This window comes from Gastrolobium bilobum, unplaced genomic scaffold, assembly GCF_033153095.1.
Source record: "Gastrolobium bilobum isolate Gb01-03AN ecotype WA unplaced genomic scaffold, APGP_CSIRO_Gbil_v1 utg35953, whole genome shotgun sequence".
Lineage (NCBI taxonomy): Eukaryota > Viridiplantae > Streptophyta > Magnoliopsida > Fabales > Fabaceae > Gastrolobium > Gastrolobium bilobum.
In genome coordinates this window covers 17,669-37,782 of record NW_026898570.1, presented here as the reverse complement: position 1 = coordinate 37,782, position 20,114 = coordinate 17,669, and positions in this window count along the sequence as shown.

Below are 20,114 nucleotides of genomic sequence, written 5' to 3'. Positions count from 1 at the left end.
TTAAACTTGGAAGACAGAGAGTTATGCTATATATCAACCGCTTTCAAAAATGCTATTTTACGCATTTGGACTTGTGGTGCGGGAATCTCAATAAATCAATATTTTTAAGCCTATAAATCTTATACTATTTAAGAAATATTGAATATTTTCTTATTAAATCATTCTAATTAATTATTAAATGTTTGATGGTTCTTAATATGTTATATATTTATACATGTTATTTAATTAATTATGTTTCAATCCTTAATTAATCATTCTCCTTAAGTCATTATTCAATATCGAATTCCATTTTTAAATTTCTAAGTCTATTGCTTAAGGCAATCCCAATTTTCATGGTTCTTTTGGATAGAAGACAAAGGGTGTGTGGATTATGTGCTTTGGCAATAGAGGTATTTTAACTTTTAACTAATTTACTTGATCAATAAGGAAGCTTAAGGAAACGGTTGACTTGTTTTATATTTTTTAATTAGTTAATATATTTTGATCAATAATTATAAAAAAAAAATTAGTTTATTTTTTAACATCATGATTCAAATATTTCCTTCATAAAATGTTAAAAATAAGAGATAAAATGAAAAATTTGATATTTTAATAGTTATTAATAAATATATCAAATTAAAGTCAAATAAAATACAAACCAAGTGTGTGCATCTAGTGCACACAAGTTGTATATATTTTTGGTTTTTAATTAACCATGACATTCTAACAACACAGTTAGGTGACTAAACTTTCAGACATTGTCACGATTAAAAAGTTCTTCCATCAATTATATTTTTTAAGATTTAAACAAATTTTGTTTCTTTGAAAATTAGATAGCTATACCTAATTCTTAACAAAAAACAAAAAACATATCATCATTATAACTATAAAATATGTGTGTTACAAAAAATTACGTGATTATTTAATATTAAATATTTTAATATAGAAAACTTATATAAACCAAAAAAGAAGGAGGATATTTTTACTATTAAAAAATTCACTACCAACTCACTATCTATCTAATCACCATTTGATTAACATTTTCTTTCTCTTTAGAACCTTTTCAGTATTATCTCTCTTTTAACTAATAGTGATTAAAAAGGTAGTGACTTTTTTTTTAAGTAAAAATATTGTCTTCACCAAAAATATATATAAGAGTTTCTTCAAATTTCATTTTTCACAATAGTTAATGTTAAGAAAAACTCCAGCCCCAAATAAGTATTTGGTTGAGTAACTTTAGCATCCGGAGAGAGTAGCAAGAGTGCTGCATTAATGCATTGCAGGGAACATTATTCTCTCACAAATCATCACTTTGTGGCACTGAAATACATACGTAGCTAGCATGATGACGTTTGGCCATAAACCTTGACGCGTGCCCAAATTTTAAATCTACCTGAATTTAAAGGTTGCTAAAAGAGGTTTGAGTTCACAAGCACACCAGCACATAAATGACGTGTACGCAAGTCCGTTCACATTTGACACACGGTTGCGTTGGAGGAAACGGTGACCTCCTTTTTGGTAGGAGTGTTCAATGCAACTAATTTGAAAATTTGAATTAAATCAAGTAAGTTGGTAGCATTTGTTTTATGATATAGTCGGGTCTAACATCAACCAAACTTGTAATCTGATCTCGTTTTATTTAGATTTTTGATTTCTTAATTTGTCACTCACTGAACTAACATCCGACGGTTTTTTTGGATGTAATTATGGAATTTCATAAAAAAATATATTTAATTTATTTTCATATTAATACAGTCAATCCTCCATATTTATCATACGAAACAAGTCCTACAAGTCAATTATATATATATATAAAGAAAAATATTTCTTCGACAACTTGATATAAGTATATCTTCGGCATCCCAAAACTACATGACAACTTGAGATAAGTTTATTTTCGGCCATCCCAAAACTACGTTGTTTTATTTATTTATTTCTTTATTTAATCGATTCACCTTTGAATGATTATGATTCTTTTTTTTTCTCTCTTCTTTTATCACCATTGATTTCTCTCTCTTCCTTTATCAGCATTGATCCATCTTTATACGGTTATGATTTAGTAGCCGAAGATAAAATTATCTTAAGCAGCTTGAGAAATGATAAGCCCACATATATATATATATATATATATATATATATATATATATATAGTTTTATTAATCTCGTGTTAAAGGAGATAAGTTATCTCATGATATAGAGACAAATTTGTGGGCTCCACCATCTGAAAAATAAAAAGAAAAAAAAAAGAAAAAGATGGCACAACTATCGAAGGGTGTGTAGGAGAGAAAATTATATCATGTAACATAAGAGTAGTTTTTCCCATATATATATAAGTAGGATCCTTTGACACCAGTGTCAAATTTCAGATTTAACATCTCATTTGAGAGCCGTTAGATCAAAAAAGATCAACGAGACTGATTTGCAAGCATGTGACACCATTGATCTTTTTTAATATAACGGCTATCAATTAGGTCTCAAATTTGAAATTTGACACTGATGTCAAAAGATCATACCTCATATATATATATATGGGAAATAGATATATCATGTTGTAGGAAATTGGTTGTGTCATGCTATAGACACAACCAATGTGGACCCCACCACTTTTAAAATAAAAAGAAAAGAAAAGAAAGTGGCGGGGTCCACATTGGTTGTGTCTATAACATGACACAACCAATTTCCTACAACATGATAGATCTATTTCCCTATATATATATAGGGTTATGTTTATCTCATTTTACATGAGATAAACATATCTCCTACACACACAAAAAGGAGTTGGGTCCCACCATTTTTTTTTCTCTCTCCTCTTACATGTGGGTCCCACTTATACTTTTATTTCTACAACATGAGGTAATTCTTTTCCTACAACATAAGAAAAATATATCCCATATATATATATATATATAAACCTTCTTATTTTCTCTTTTCATTCCTCTCTCCTAAGTCACGCATTATACTTGCAATGCGGAATTTAAAGAATCTCGTACGTTTGTTGCGAGGGGTTTCCACAATGGCACTAGGTCTAGCATTTGTTGTGTGGGACTTGATGTGTTTCGTACGATTGTCATGCAATACTTTCATATTCATACTAAATCTAGCATGATTAATGTACGAGACTTACCCCGTGCAATTAATATATAAAATTAACTGTGGATAATTGTTTAAAAACAAATTAAATAAGAATATTTTGTGTTGAAAGACTATATTGTGATAAAATTCAATACACCAGTTGTGACCCCAAATGACTTTATTGAGAAAAATTATTGCACAGAATGCTTTTTCTAAATAATTCTTCTGATAATTTCTTATTCCATGTGATGAAAGTTCTTATTCCATGTGATGAAAGTTTAAATAGACAGAATACAATTTGAAAATAATAACTACCCAATATGTCAACTAAACATATTGAACTAAAATAAACTACCCAGTATAGCACTTACCTAGTAACTATCTAAATCTATCCACTAACTCAAAATACACCAACAATTTAGAAAATAATAAAATAACAAAATCGTAATATTTCATCTCCCTAAAATTACTCTCCTGAGTGAGATCAAGTAATTGAATCAACTTCAATATTGTAAAGAATCACTTCAACCCAAAATCTTAAGGTGATAGGTGATGGTCTTTTTTAATATTTTATATTTTATTTTCTAACACACCCCTCACGCAATAGCCCTTTGGGCTAGAAGTGTGGAAATGACACAAGCCCATTTTTTTTTTGGTCTGCCTTGTGCTTTTCTTAATTCCATATGAAAGTGGGGGGGGGGGGGGGGTGAGGATCGAACTCGCAACCTTATGGTCACTCAGGCTCTGATACCATGTAAAGAACCACTTCAACCCAAAACCTTAAGGTGATAGGTGATGGTCTTTTTAATATTTTATATTTTATTCTCTAACAAATATCGAAAATAACTTCTTGCAACAATGACCGGGAGCAAAAACCTTGTTGCGGCGAAAACAAAGCCCCTTCCGTTGTCTATCAGAAATTTCATCAAATTTAATCGCCGAATTGGGTTAGTGTCATATATGTTCTTGCCAAGATTGGTTGGAGCTATGAAACCTGTTGGTTTAGCATTAAAATTATTTGCTGAATGAGCTCCTCTTTGTCATGTTAGCGTAGCCACCAAGACGTCTAACCGGTTGGAGAATTGGTTGAACATCTCCTTGAATTGCTCCGACAAAGACTGAACCACGTCTTCCAATTTCGGAAGACGTTTGTCCATACTTGAGCTCTGATACCAACTGTTACGAACAAAATAAATAAAAATAAAAATTTGGCTTTATTAAAGGAGCCTGACCTCAAGTGCACCTCAAATATGCCTTTACTGAGAAAGACTTACCTCTTGCACAAAGACTTTTTTTTCCAAATAATTCTTCTGATGATTTCTTATTCCATGCGATGAGAGTTTAAATAGACAAAGTACAATTTGAAAATAATAACTACCCCTACATCAACTAAACATATTGAACTAAAATAAACTACTCACTATAGCACTTACCTAGTAACTACCTAAATCTATCCACTAACTTAAAATAAACCAACAATTTAAAAAATAATAAAATAACAAAATCGTAACACAAGGTTTGGTTTGAATTCTCTATTTGCATGGATTTAGGGTGTTAATTGCAGGGCTTTGGTTCCTCTCTTGATTTGTGGTTGGTTCTGGTTTGGGTGTTGATTGCACCTCAGATCTTGTGTTAGCAGGAATTTGAAGGAAAAAAAATAATTACTAAACTCGCTACGTTGGACATAATTTTTTTTTTATAAAAAAAATAGCTTAAAAAAAAGTGACCCATCTAATTATATTTAATATCTTCATTAGCATTTAATACACTCATTTTATTTAATGTTAATATCATATAACGTTTACTTATTAATAATTTTAATAAAGAAACATATACTATTGAAATTTTACCACGTAAAATGTGCTAAACCAATTTATTTCTATTGGACTTAGTTTTTTGGAGGTTTATAAAAAATTACAAGATCAAATTTAATCAATTAATTTTAATTGGTTAATTTTTTTCCCTCCAAATCAATCCAATTTTGTGTTTTAAGTAATAACTACCATGTATTATGAAATGTAAGGTTATTTTTAAATTAAGATAAATATAAAAAATTTAAATTAAAAATATATATGTAAGCTCAACCACCCGATGGATTCATCAAGTTTTTTGATAGACTTTTTTCAAAATTTTAGTCGATGTTGTGAAATACATGCTTCTTACGTAAATTATCGACGACCTAATCATATGAAAGAAACACAAAAAAAAATCCACGAACGATAAGCATTGTCTAGTCAATAATTTTTTTGGAACTTCACTAACGCCCGTTTGGATGAGTTTTTTTTTTTTCGAAAGCTGCTTTTTTTCTTAAAAAAAGCACTTCTCATTTTTAGTTCGTTTGGATGTCTACTTTTAAAAAAAGCAGAAGTCACAAAAAAAGCTAAAAATCTACTTTTTTTCATAAGCTAAAAATTTTAACTTATACAAAAAGCAGAAGTCAAAAGCCAAATATTTTTTTTTAAAAACTAAATATTTTTATAAAAATATAAATAGCTTTAACTTTTGTAAAAAACACTTTTAAAATAAGGAAGAGATAAAAGTCACTTTTTTTAAAAGGTGAACCAAACAGGCTCTTAAGAGCACAGTACGATGAAAGTTGTAAGCTGTGTTCGGGGGGAGTTATTGTCTATCGTAGGCCTCTATGGTAGAATTAGTCGGGGCCTGAGAGGCGGTGGTTTACCCTGTGACGGACTTTTTTTATCTTCCCATTCATTTTCATTGTACGTAAATTCCTCTTTCCGCCTGATTCTTTGGTCTTAAGAATGAGTGATTGTCCTTCTCCGACCCTTACTGTCCAATCTGAGAGCGGATAGCTGATGCGTTCCGCTTCCCCCGCCGAATTAGAGTACGAAATCATCTCCTAAGATCTCGGTCAGAGCTAGGCATATGCCAAACGTGAATACCACCTGAAGCAACAGGCAGAAATTCCGTCCAATAAAATGGACGAATTATAAATCTCCAAAATAATAGATAGAAAGATCGCAAATAGCGCCTTTGCAACACCCATCAAAGGAGTCACTACAAGAAATATGATTATTTGTGACAAAAAACTAGTGATGAATATATAATTTATCACTAATGATATATTATTTGTGATTAAATTTTATTTTGTCACTATTATTATTTTTAATTGTGACAAACTGATAAATTGTCACTATAATTTCATTAATAGTGACAAATATATATCTATCACAAATAATTCGTAACTAATATAAATTATTAATCAAAAAATTATTTTCACACAATAAGATCATCCTTGGGTACTTTACCATATTCTAAATACTAGTAGTCCCCCGCCCGCGAGCGACTTTACCATATTCTGAATTCAATCCTCCTTGGGTACTTGCGACCGAAACATGGCTTTTTGGAGTTTATTGTCAACCTACGGCTCACTATTACAAACAACAGAGGTTTTACCGTTTATAAAAGAGACAGTTACAATATGTCCATCGAAATATTCATTTCGACGATAAAATAAAGGACGAATGCTAATATAATTTTAGACTAGGAGGGAATTTTTCTCTGTTATTATTTGGATTTAACCTTTCACTTTCTATAATTCTTTTCCTTTTTTTTTTCTTTATCACATGCAGATCAGATCCTATATAGCATAATTAAAAAAAAATAACTTTTTGCATAGAAATTTGTACAAATAATTATATTTATAATATTGAATTTTCTTTACAAAGTATTTGAATAATGAGCGTATTCTTCCGGTTTTGATTTACGAATTAGTATATTAGCCATGCAAAATAAAATAATTATGAAACACATGTTTAAATATGGTGCTTTGACTTTCAAGTTTAAAGCGTATTCCTAAAATATTTACATATATAAAGTTCAAGGTTTTTTTCTTCCATTATAAATTCATGTTACGTAAAATTATAAGCAACTTAAAATTCATGATGATGATGTTGGGTTTGCTCTTTTACTAAAGCCCAAATGGGTTATTAGTATGAGAAGAGCCCAAGGAACCTAGAGCCCAATGAGCTAGGGTTTCTTGGAACCCATATAAATAGTACATCTTAAGTCATCAGCCTCCAAGGTCTTCTTTGTGAGAAAGAGGCAAGCTCTGAATCTAATCAGTGCCCACACACTTCCCCTTCCTCCTCGAGAGATAGTTTGGAAGATCTGCCACAGTCCAGCTTCAAGGAGGTTGTTCGTGCTGCGGCACTGAGGTGAGTTGTTCGTGAAGAGGAATCCTACAAGGGAAGATTCTACACGAGACCTGCGCACCGAGAGGTAATTGTGAAACAAGGATGATTCGGTAAGCATACCAATGTACTAGGTCCTAAACCGCTTCCGCATAAATCTAAGTTTTCCTTCAATTGGTATCAGAGCGGCTGTACATTGGTATGTGAATCTAGTTTCACTATTCATGTAATTAGTTTTGCTTCTTGAAATGTGGCACCTAGGGTTCTAGGATTATGGTATGAATCTAGCATGTGTATTTTATAATTCATTTTCATAAAAGTTTAAATTTTAATCGGTAAAAATGCTTTAATCCATGGTTAGGATCTCTCGTGTATTTCTCGATTTGTAACAAGGAGGCTAATCCCATATGATTAGGTTTCCTCCTTGCTGTTTTTGTTTATTTTTGGAATTTCTGTGTATTTTTCAAATATTTTGTAAAAGTTCAAGATCGAGAAACCGCGAGTAAGATGCGCAGTCAGAACTGTCGGAGACTTTTCGAGGTCTTCCCGATCTCGGAATGAGGCGATATATATATGGTTGGAAAGAGGACGGAAAGACGAACGCAACGGTGGGTGGCTTACCGCCATCTGAGTTTACACGCGCCCCCACGCGCCTCCACAAGATTCTGAGAGTGGCCGCCACTCTCCGGAAAAGAATGGGAGAGTGAGGGAGCGTCCGGCCACCTTTTTGGGTGATTCCGGCGGCGGTGCACTCGTCTCTACGTGGCGGTCCTTCCCCTGGAGTTTCAGCTTGATTTGACTTCGGGTGACGGCGCGGCAGACCTGACGGCTAGGGTTTCTCTTTCGCGTCCTAGGGTTTCTCGCCAAGGATTGAGTCTTTGGGCTTTTGGGCCCATGAAACCCTAAAGGGGCTTGAGACAGATACTATGGGCTAGGCGAAAGTCGAATTCCAAAGTTGTATTATTTTATTTTCTTTAAAATAGGAAGGCCATGGATTAAAGTAATTAGATTTTATTATTTAATGCTTTTATTGATTGGTATAAATTATATGATTGATAACATGCTTTATTGCGATAACATGCCATATAGAATAGGTGGTGCCATATTGTTGCATAACTTGTATGATTGCATGAGCATAATAGCTATTATGTCTTCAGCGACTAGTATGATAGTTATTATGGGATTATTTTGATTTTAAATCATCCTAAGAAATTAATTAATAATTATTATGATTTTTATTAAAAATCTAGATTAATAATTGAATTAATTAATTTTGGATAATTAACATCAAGACAAATAATCGTTATGGAAATTATTTTGATTTCAAATTATCCTCATAAATGATAATTATTATGATTGTTGCAATCTAGACTAATAATTAAATCAGCTATTTGGATGATTTAAATCTAGAAAAATAATTAGAGAAAATTTCCTAAGAGAATTCTTTTATTTTGCGAGTAATTTGTGGGTTTTCTGAAATGGTCATGGAATAACACACGCTGCATACAACATTCATGTATCATGATTGTTTGGAGCACACGCTGACGTAAAGTGACCGGATTTCAGGACCTTAATGCTTTCAAAATTATGTTAAGCTTAGTGCACGTTTATCGGTGCTCTTACTTATACAGTTTTTGAAATCAAACAAAGGATACTCTCAATTAAATAATTCTTGGAAATTAGAAAATGTTGCTTATGTTGAATGGAAGGAGATTTAAATTAAGAAATTAATTTAACCTTCAAGCGCATTATAAGGACCATTAATAAAATAATCATGTGAAGTCCCATCGAATAAGCATGATTGAATTTTATTAGATTGGACCTAAATAATTATGGGAGGAGATTTAAATTAAGAAATTAATTTAACCTCCAGGCGCATTGAGGGCCTATCAATAAAATAATCATGTGAGGCCCCAACGGATTAGCATGATTGGATTTTATTAGGCCTTAATAATTTCAAAATTTTAATAAAGTATTGTATGGCCCATCGTCGATAATACTAAGTTATTAAAGATAATTTTGAAATTAAACAATGAATTCGACAGGGCTTATGAAAATTCTCAAACAAAAATGTTGAATGAGTGAAGGTTTTAAAAATTAAATAATTTTAAAACCTGCGGGCTCCATTTGTGGGTTTATTAGTGAAATGGTTATCGCTGAAGCCCCATCGGATAAGGATAATCAGATTTCACTAGATTAAATCTTAATAATTTCAAAATTTTAGTAAAGTATTGTACGGCCCATCGTCGGCAATGCTTAGACACTAAGGATAATTTTGAAATTAAACAATGGTTAATTACATTCAACTTTGGTAAAATTGTTAACCCTCCCATCGAGGCTCTGGCAATGGCACTGAAGGCCCAAATAACAATTTTGGTTTTTACAAGTGACTTGCCCATCGTAAGCCTTGTAAAGATAAACTGAAGGATTGTTAACAATAAACAAGAGTAGTTATGAGAATCTACTTGCACTTCGTTTGTTTATTGCATTATTTGTTTGTAATTGTGTGCTTTATATGTTTTTCAGAAAATATCTTAGAAATGATTTTGAGTCGAAAACCTCTAGATGGTACCAACTATGAATAAGTGAAAAGCAAATCTTTGATATTGTTCTAAAACATGGAAGCTAAAATTTGTCCTGACAATGTGAGGGCCATAGCAACCTGCAGAGAAAGCGTTTAAGGAAACTAAGATGCATTTCTCAGATTGAGAAAGGGCAGATATGGTAGTTCGTTGCTATATTATTGTCAGTCTTTCCAAATACTTGCAAAAGCAAGTGTACATGATTAAGAGTGGAGTAAAAATGCTTCAGACTCTTAATGACATGTTTGCTGCATCTAGCAGCTCTGCTAGACAGAATGCAGTCGGTGCAGGTTTTGCTAAGAGTCTTGTTAAATCCAAAGGGAAACCCAAGGGTGGTAACAAGAACAAAATGACTTGGTTATCAGTTGTCAAACCAGTTGCTATGAAGAAGCCGCAAGGCAAGTTCTTCAAGTACAGACTAAAGGGACACTGAAAGAAAAATTGCCCAGAGGTGATGAAAAGAACCAGACATGGGCATATCAAGGCCTGATCAGTGAATGAATTATTGATTCAGGAATCACTGATTATGTTTGTTACTCTTTGTAGTAGTTCAAACATGGCATACCTGTCAGCAATGGACATAGATATTTTAAGCTTGAAAATGGGAACTTGTGTCTGCATTTGCAGTAAGACAAGTTATTTATAAGACTATGGTTTTGGGTGACTGTTTATTTGTTCCAGATTTCAAGAGGAATTCAATTTTTGTTAGTTGTTTTGGTTAAAACATGGGTTGACAATGCAATTGATTCCTTAGTTACATTTCGAAGTTCATCTTCGTCTTGTTTGTTCTGGTACATTGTTTAAATAGTCTTTATTACCTATGTCCTATAACCTTTTTTAAATTTGTTATGTTGAATGGAAAGGATGATGAACAAGGATTTTCACCAAAGAAATAAAAGTTTCAAATGTAACATAACTTTGGCCTTTGTGATTGAGTCACATTATCTCAAGTAGAAAATATGTTTTAGTTAAAAGAGATACTGAAAGTTCAAGAATCTTTTAACTAACAGCTACATGTTAGTCCTATTTGGAAGGTAAAGTGGCCAAGCAATCCTACAAGGGCCAAAAAGGTTTGCGCAACTATTCAACTGGAACTGGTACATACTAATGTATGTGGACCAATTAGCGTTCAGACCAGAAGAGGTGATGAGTACTTCATTATATGAATGTTTACTCTGGATTTGGACAGATGAACCAAGTGCGCCATAAGTCTAAAGCTTTTGGAAATTCCAAGAGGTTTAGTCTGAGGCAGAAAAGCATGTAGGTGTTCAAATCAAAAACCACTTTGGTCTACTAAAGTGTTTGGCTACCTGTCTGGTAATTTCAGGTCTTACCTGATTTAAGAGGGGAATAGTTTTCGTAACTGTCAACTCTAAGAACGCATTAGTTGAATGAAGTTGCAGTATGCAAAAATCAAACATTTCTAGACTTGGTGAAGATCATGTTCAGTTATTCATCTTTGTCAATGTTGTTCAAGGGAGATGCCTAAGAGAAGGAAATGTACCTTCTTAACTTGGTTCCGTCAACGTTTGTTGTAAAGACACCTAAAGAATTATGGAAGGGGTGCAAGCCCAGATCTAACCATATTCGAATTTAGGGTGCTACGACACACGTCCTACAACAGCAGTCAAATGAGATGGAATCTTGTATGGAAGTGTGCATATCTTTTGGCTACCCTAAGAGAACTAGGGATGATTTCTTATTTAGTCTTAAGGACAAGTTAATCTAAGTGAGCACTCACATGATTTTCTTAAAGGAGGACTAGATAAGAAATTACAAGCTCTTAAGTTAGGTTATTCTCGATGAGATTTATCTCAGATCAAGAATTTCCAGAATCTCTAGAAGCTTCATCCATTGTTCCCTTGATTGTTCAAGAGGGGATAAATATATCTCTAAGTGAACAAACCAGAGAACCATGATTGGAAATTCAACATGATAATATATAAGTGAAACTAGTAGAAATATTAGTATCACATGTAAAGGAACAATATCAAGGATAATCGGATCCTCAAGAAATTGAAGATCCATCATTTGACCCACTATTTGTTTTACCTATAAATACACAAGGTCTAGTGCAGTACATTCGTAGTAGGAGAGAACCTTGTTAACTCTCAAGTTGTCTCTTGTTGAGTGATATTGATCCTACTAGTTACGATAATACACTAGAAGATGTTGTTGATCAAGTGTTGCTCACGCTATGAACAATGAGATGAAATACTTATATTTCAACTCCGTTCGGTCCTAGTAAATACACCAAGAGGGGTAAAACCCACAAGGTGCATGTGGACATAAAAGGCAAAGAGAGGATGGACAGAAAGGTGAAAACCTTCAAAGCTAGCTTGGAGGCATTTTTTGCCAGACGCCATGCTTGAGTCTATCCAGATTCTCTTAATTGCTATAAGTCTCAATTATGAGATTTCATTTTGGGAGTTGGATGTCAGGATATCTACATACAACAACCAAAAGGGTTTATAGCAAATGAGCAGGAACACACGGTATGCAAGTTGTGAAAGTCTATTTCATAGACTTAAGCAAGCATCCAGGTCTTGAAACATCATTTTTGATCAGGTTATCAAAATTTTGATTTTGAGAGAACCTTGATGAATGATGTGTATTTGTATGTAAAGGATACAACGGAAGACAATAGCTTTTCTGGTACTTTATGTAGATGATATGCTCCTTATTGGAAACAATGTGGAGGTAATATCAAGCATAAAGAGTTGGCTAAGTTAGTGTTTTGGTATGGAAGTACTGGGGAAGCAAATTATATTCTTGGTATAAAACTCTTATGAGACCGGAAGAATAAGTTGTTGGCATCACCTCAGGCTACTTACATTGACAAAACCCAAAATTCAACATGAGAATTCTAAGAGAAGAATTATAATTCTCAGATGTGAAATTCATCTTCCTAAGGAGTGACCAAAGACTTCTAAGAAGGAAGAATGCATGAGCAAGATATCTTATGCTTTGGCAAAGGTAGACTCACGCATATCATGTTGGGCGTTAAACCAAACATCTGTCACGCAGTGGGAGTAGTGAGATAGTACCATTTTGAACCTAGAGGAATACTAGATTATTGTTAAGCATGTACTCAAGTATCTTTGGAGAACGAGAGATTATATGCTGGTTGGGAGTCTTGAAAAGCTGAGTTTTCAAAAATTCAGTTATTTCAAGTGGATATTGACTCAAGAAAATCAACCTCGAGCTATGAGTTTTTCACTAAACTCAGATAGCATTAGAGGTGGATCTTGCAGACCCAGTTACTAAGAGTTTGCCTGAACTTGTGTTCGAGAGGCATGTTACTTCTTTGGGTCTTAGGAGGATCCCAGACTTGCATTAAGCAAGTGGGAGTTATTGGTTTCATTGTGCTCTTGGAGTAAGACAATGAAACAATAAAATAATTTTCTGAATTTCATAAATAAGGTTTTATTTATTTATTTTGCGCACTACTTACAAACATAAAGGTCCGGATCAAATTGTGGAGTATATGATCATATGGATACGTTCATAGAGGACATGATCATAGGTTCTCACAATTGATGAATGGATTCACAGCTGTTAAATAAAGTTGGGCACTTTATTTAGGCTGCAATATTTTATGAAATGGTTTTGTCTGAATCATTGTAAAATATTGGTGTGAGTTAACATTCACATTGAAAGGATCAAGGAGAGATTTGATTAAGGTTGTTTTTCTGTCATAAGGTATCAAATCTCTAGTTAACTATAGTTATGTAATTGCTCTTAATCCTGAGTTTATTATAAATAGGTAATCAAATAGTTTTCATTCTTTGATTTACCAACGGGTGAGGTTCGATCTATTGACGGCCAATAACTCGGTATTTTGGGAGTGAGATTATTTGATTATCGGTATTTATGAGATAAACAACATGGAATTTGTAGGATATGTCCCCTTGATATGTTTCAGTACTTGGATATTAAAGACACTGGCCAATGCATGTAATCCATTAGAGAAACTATCATAGTCAATGGAATAAATAATTGATTGAGTTACAGAAAACTTGTCAATCCATTATAGACATTTTACAAAGGGGCGATGCATATTCATGTTATAAGTGTTGTTAATCTTGGAGTTCAAGTTCGGGCTTTTAGTGGAGTAGCACCGAATTAGATAATCATTCGTTGATTATCAGGAGCCTTGATTAATAACAGATGGTAGATCCCCAAGCTAGCTTGAGACAAGGGATGGGGTATTTTTCGGATAGATGATGACTTATGGGTTACATGATCTTGGGTTTTTACGACTCAAGTTTGTATCCAAAAGAACAAGTGGGAGATTGTTGGGTTTGCTCTTTTACTAAAGCCCAAATGGGTTATTAGTATGAGAAGAGCCCAAGGAACCTAGAGCCCAATGAGCTAGGGTTTCTTGGAACCCATATAAATAGTACCTCTTAAGTCATCAGCCTCCAAGGTCTTCTTTGTGAGAAAGAGGCAAGCTCTGAATCTAATCAGTGCCCACACACTTCCCCTTCCTCCTCGAGAGATAGTTTGGAAGATCTGCCACAGTCCAGCTTCAAGGAGGTTGTTCGTGCTGCGGCACTGAGGTGAGCTGTTCGTGAAGAGGAATCCTACAAGGGAAGATTCTACACGAGACCTGCGCACCGAGAGGTAATTGTGAAACAAGGATGATTCGGTAAGCATACCAATGTACTAGGTCCTAAACCGCTTCCGCATAAATCTAAGTTTTCCTTCAGATGATTGTATTAAAAAAAAAATTTCATGATGCTGATAAATTATTATAAAATAAATCGTTTTGTTCATTCAGGTTTTTTTTTATCCATTTTACTGTAAGATTATCACAAAATATTTTATATAATTGATTATGAAACGATTGAAATAACTTTTATAAAACTTCACCAAATAATTTATTGAAAATGAATCCAAAAAATATTCTTATTTCAAGGTGTAAATTAAGAAAGAACTTAAATTGTTTTCTGAACTTAAATTCAGTCGAGCCATTTCTTTTGAGAGAAAAAAAAAATCTATCGCTATTTTCCCCATAGTATAAGGGGGCACTTAATAAATTAGCTAGACAAATGAAAAATAATAAATAGAAAGAAAGAATTGGTTAAAACTTAGAAGGTAGTTTTTCTTCTTCTTTTTCCTTTTGTGTATTTTTTAATAGTTGAAAAGACCATTTTTGCTGCAGGAAGAGACCATTGAACAAATATTCTTAATTAAGAAGGATGATTTATTTAGGGTGAAAGTCACCCTGATGCTCAAATTACCCTTGTGGACTCTCCATTGAGCAAAATGGTACTCTATATAAAGTATTGCTTGGTGATTAAAAGTCAATTCAATCTCGCTGTCACGCATGAATAAGATCTTAATTTGTTTGAAATACATTACAATTCCAATTAATAATATTAGAACTCTCTCTAGGACATCCCTTCAAAAATATTTCAATAGCAATTTGTGCCTTTTTACGTTTTGGAATCCATGAAAGGTAATGTAAGAAACGGGGTATCTTACTATCATACTATCATCAATTTGGGACGTGAGGAATGGTGTGAGCAGTGTAGTATGCATTTGCCTCTCACACCAAAAGGCCAAGCTTTTGTTAACACCAACTATAATTACGTTGAGAATAAGGGAATTCATAGACAATCAGACCAAACGGGGAGAGAATACAAGTAGTCAACATTTGATAATTACGTTGAAATTGTTTTCTTCTTCAATTGCAATTTACTTTTTAGAAAGATGTTGTTTGTTGAAATTCAAGCTATAAGCAATTGTGACTTGGAATAAGTCATTCTACTTAATACTGATTTTATTGTTGTTATGTTGGTGCTGGTACTTAGAATGTTGTATGAGTTAAAAATGTTGATACTTTAATCATTTCTTTATTTCTTTATTATTTATTCAATTTGCATTTGGTACATTAGTAAATAGGTTAATTGAGAAGAACAAGGTTATACTTACAACCTATTTTTGTTTACAACCTCTTACAACCATATCTTTAACCGTTGATTTTCGTCAATTAACGATTATTATTTTCACAAATCAAACTCATTAATTAATTATTAATTCACAATAAATGATAACTGTTGATTAGCGAAAATCAACGGTTAAGATATGGTTGTAAGAGGTTATAAACAAAAATAGGTTGTAAGGGGGTGTTTGTTTCAAGTTTTTGAAGAGGATTACCGGTAATCCTTCTTTGGTAAATGTAATTACCACGTTTGGTAGAAGAAATAAATTACGATTCCCGGATATCCAAGGATTACCAGTAATTTGATTTATAAAGAAAAGTCACTATTCATATTACAAAAAATAATATGGTAATTCGGAATACCAATCAGAATACCAAGTAAAGGGAAAGCACAACAATAAATTTTGAGACAAAAATACCCCAATATACATAAAAATCTAGACCCAATCTATCAATTACAAAAATAAAAATAGTTTGGGGTTATTTTTGTAAAATAACCTCATATTCCAAGTCATATTTCGTTCTAAACCAAATATAGAATCAGTAATTTTTACCCAATATTCCCGGTAATATTTTGGCGAACCAAACACCTCTTTCGTAAGATTCCAAGTAAACTCAATTTCTACTGAATTCCCATTAATCAAGATTCCCGGTCACCAAAAAATTTCTCTTGTACCAAACACACCCTAAGTATAATCTCCCTCAATTGAGAGAGCATAGCAAGAATAATATTCTATAACAATGAGAAAACAAAAATTGCCAGATGTTCATCATGTTAGTATATAGGTGTCCAAGAGACAATCTGTTTTATCAGATGAACACCTTTTTCGAAGTGGTATTTCATGATTTATAAATTTGAGCAAACTTTATCTTTATCATATTTATGTCTCGCCAATATTTTATTGTTAATATGTGAATAAAGATAAAGACCCTATGAATAGAACAAGTGTTCACTCGGGAATCTATGATAGGGATCATGATCATGAGGACTCGAGGACACTGTATGTCTATTATCTAAAATTTGTTCCTGGTCTTGAATCACCAAGAAAGGGTATTGGTGATCTCAATAAGACTAGTACGACACCATTTACTTGTATAAAGATACGAGGTAGGAACCTCATTGAATGCAGGCATGGTGATGTTTTAGGTGATGTCGTGGGTGGATCTGTTAGAGAACAGATAGCACTGAACTGACCCACCGAGAGACTCCACAAGGATTCATTATAGAGAGTATCATTGGATTTGTAAAGTCTCTCATCGTTTGGTAGTGCAGATCGTCCTAGACTTAAGGATGACATCGAATACTATGTCCTAGAGTTATACTTTGACTGTACAACTTTATCCGCCTGAAAAATAGGGAGAACAGTGTACTCTTGGGTATGACTCGAATACATGAGTATAGATGAACATGCCGAAAGGACTTCACAATCCCCTATAAGGGATTAGTCGTTCACAAGACCGGTAGGGCTTGGATGACTTCTAGTTGACTCGGGAATCTATGCATAGTAAGAGATCATGAAGAGTCATGATCTATCTTAGAGTCAATGGAAGAAGATTCCTAGTTCCTGTGAAATATTATATTTAGTCAATAAAGAGAGATGATACTCTATCCTTGCTCTCGACTAAATGTGAATGACGTTGTGAGAGATGATGCCGGCATAGTATCCAAATTAGAAAGGTAGATCACTTGATCAACTCAATTAGTTTTGGGGCTGCAGAGCATTGCTAGTGTCTTATGTGGTCATTAGATAAATTGGGCCTGTTAAAAGAGTTTAATTGGTTCAAGTTTATTTATGTCAGTGACTAATTGAGCCTAATGGGTCACACACTAAGGTTATTCTTGATTGCTTACATTTAGCAAGTTTGGACCAATAAGTGTTATTGGGTTTTTCAAGACTATAGGTGTAATTGGGTTGGAGTTGAACTCCAAGTCCAATATCATCATGCGCCTTTGGACTATTAGTGAAAGATTAATTTTTCTATTAATAAGCCCAAATGTGTTAGTAGGCCCAATACGGTATTGGGCCATGAATCCTAGCAAGTCAAATAGTTGACTTGGCCAAAATAAGTTTTTGGCGCAATTCGAAATTTGAATTTGAATTTTGAATTTTTGAATTTCGAATTTGAATTCAAATTTAAATTGCGGGCTAGGATAAAATTGAATTTAATTTTATTTAAATTCAAGAGGTTAGGTAATTAAGGATAGTTTTGAATTATCCTTATCTGTATCTAATATGATTAGATAGAGATTTATTATTTCTATTTTATTTGAATTATGAATTTAAATAAAATTATATTTAATGTAACGTCTGTCTCTTAATGCCGATTAAGGGATTTGATGAGGAAACGTTAATGTAACGTCCATCTCTTAATGCTGATTAAGGGATTTGATGAGGAAACGTTAATGTAACGTCCATCTCTTAATGCTGATTAAGGAATTTGATGAGGAAACGTTAATGTAACGTCTATCTCTTAATGCTGATTAAGGGATTTGCTGAACCACGTTAAAGTAACGTCTTTTTCTTCATATCAAGATATACAGCGCCTCTCTGCACTAAAAAAATCCTAATTTTTGGCCACCCCTCTTTCTCTTCATCTCTCTTCCTCCATTATTGATCCTCTCACCTAACCTCAAGACAACATTACAGTCTTGAGAAAAATAAACAAAAACACTTGAAAGCCCCCACCTTGCCGCAACCTAGCGAGCTTCCAAGGAAAGGGAGGGTTCAGGGAGAAAGCGTTTCTCAGAAGCAACCATAGCCGTGTGGATTGCTGTTAGAGGGAGTCATCCACTTTGACACCTTCAAGTGAAAAATGTATGAATTTTAAACCCTACATGTTTAACGGGTAGATCCTAAAACATGAGGCGCATAGATTGGCTATGCTTCCGCATCAAAGACCATTTTTTTTTGTTTTTACCCTCATGTAGGCGCATCAAGGTGGGACCTTTGTGCAAGACTTTCACATCATTCATGCCCTTTTCCTCTACCTTGCTTTAAATCCTTACTAAATTTTTCTTGACTTTCTTTTCATTCCAATCATTGGTTGCAAAGCTATCTTGAATCAATGATTGAAATTTTTTAAAAATTTTGTAGGCTATCATATGGAGACGATATTGGAGTGGTTTCACAGTAATTTATATTGTCATTACCAAATTACAGATGGGCCTTACAGAGGATGAGATGGATTGGACTATTGAGCTGAGATAAGCACATGAAAAATAGCTTACAGTGCATCTTTTGCGAAAATCTCATTGAATCTCTGAGCTCTGGAAGTTGTTTTTAAACTTTTGCTTTAACATTTGATGAGCTGTTGTAGGTAGTTACTCCGATGGGCTATTGAATGATTGTACTCCCTTTAACATCTGTGTGATAATGTAGAGGATTAATTTTTTTTTTTCACACCTTGTCCCTTTAACATTGTTTTTCATTTGTATATGTGATATTTACTTGTATACGATTCATACTTTTCATTATGTATGGTGTTTTTGGTCGGCTTTTTCACTCTTTTACCCCTCATTAATTATTTAATAACCATTTTGCCCCTTATTCAGAACTATCTACCAATCTGCCCCTCTTTAATCGATTAAATCAAAAATTTAGTCGATTAAATGGTCAAAATAGGCAAAAATCGTTGACTTGAACATTTAGTCGATTAAATCTCCCAATTTAATCGACTAAATCTCCAATGCATAAGGTTGTTCTTCTGATAAAGAGGAAGATTTAATCGATTAAGTTGAAGATTTAGTCGATTAAGTTGAATATTTAATCGATTAAATCTTCATTTGACCATTTAATCGATTAAATTTTTGATTTAATCGATTAAAGATGGGCAGATTGGTAGATAGTTAGCAATAAGGGGAAAAATGGTTATTAAATAATTAATGAGGGGCAAAAATGTGAAAAAGCCATTTTTGGTCATTGATCTTACTTTAGTTATGTATTGTATGTTTGAAATTACTACTTGTTGTTCAGGTACACCATTAAGTATGTGTTGAATTAAAATCCATATAAAAAATATAATTTTTAAAAAATGAATTCAATTATTTTCAACAGAATTTAATTCAATCGAAAAAAAAATATATGCAATATTGATAAACCTCTAGTTATCATATTTTAAGGACTAATTTTACATAAACTATCTAGTCAAATGTATGAGAATTAGGGTTTATTAGTGAAAAAGCATGAACTATTAAAATATGAACTAAATAATTGATTTTTGCTTGTCTTGAAGGTAAATGAGAGCAAATATGAAGTTCAAAGATTTGGAGCTTAGAATTGAAGATCATAGAAGTCACCAAGTACCAAATAGAAGAAATTACATCATTTGAAGAGGAGGCTTAAGCCCCTTTTTAGGTTGCTTAAGCGCCCAAATTGC